The sequence below is a fragment of the Penaeus monodon genome, chromosome 28 (genome assembly GCF_015228065.2).
Source record: "Penaeus monodon isolate SGIC_2016 chromosome 28, NSTDA_Pmon_1, whole genome shotgun sequence".
Classification (NCBI taxonomy): domain Eukaryota; kingdom Metazoa; phylum Arthropoda; class Malacostraca; order Decapoda; family Penaeidae; genus Penaeus; species Penaeus monodon.
Window position 1 is genome coordinate 33,378,665 of NC_051413.1, and position 532 is coordinate 33,379,196.

A 532-nucleotide genomic window follows, 5' to 3' on the forward strand; every position below is an offset into this window, starting at 1 on the left:
AAGGGGTTTAGATCTAAAAGGATCTTTTAAGAGTATTCGGATACAACACAGGTCATATAATTATGATGAAATAATGACACTTTGAATGGTACCCCAAGTATTAGCATTTACCTTAATTGCAATATATGTGGACTTTTCAGGTTGGGTTATAAGGAGTTAGTTTCAGTACAAGCTGGTTAGAGAGAATTTGGTTACAACAAAACAAGGTTAAAAGTTTACAAGCCAACTGAGTGTCAGCCACTGGCTTCCGTATCAACATTTCAGCAAAAGCCAACAAGCTTCCACCAAACATTCCGGCAAGGCAAAGCTTGTCGACCTCCCTGGCAAGTTACCGTCAAAGAGAGAACCAATCTAAGTTGCTATCATGCTAAATTTCAAGTGGCAGAGATCCGCTGGCCTTTACCAGAGTGCTTAGAACACAGGTTGTAGCAACGGATTGAATCTACACTGTTATTGAAGCAGATTTATGATTATTGGCTTTCCATTATGAACTGTGCAAAGGGTTATAGACAAAACATTATGAGTAAGGGAG

At 39.1% G+C, this 532-nt stretch overlaps 1 protein-coding gene across 1 annotated transcript in view; it reads right to left on the bottom strand.

Moving 5' to 3' along the window:
* Positions 1–532, bottom strand: part of LOC119591515 (ras-related protein Rab-34-like) — a 15,878-nt gene that overhangs the window by 14,681 nt on the left and 665 nt on the right. The window lies entirely within an intron of this gene.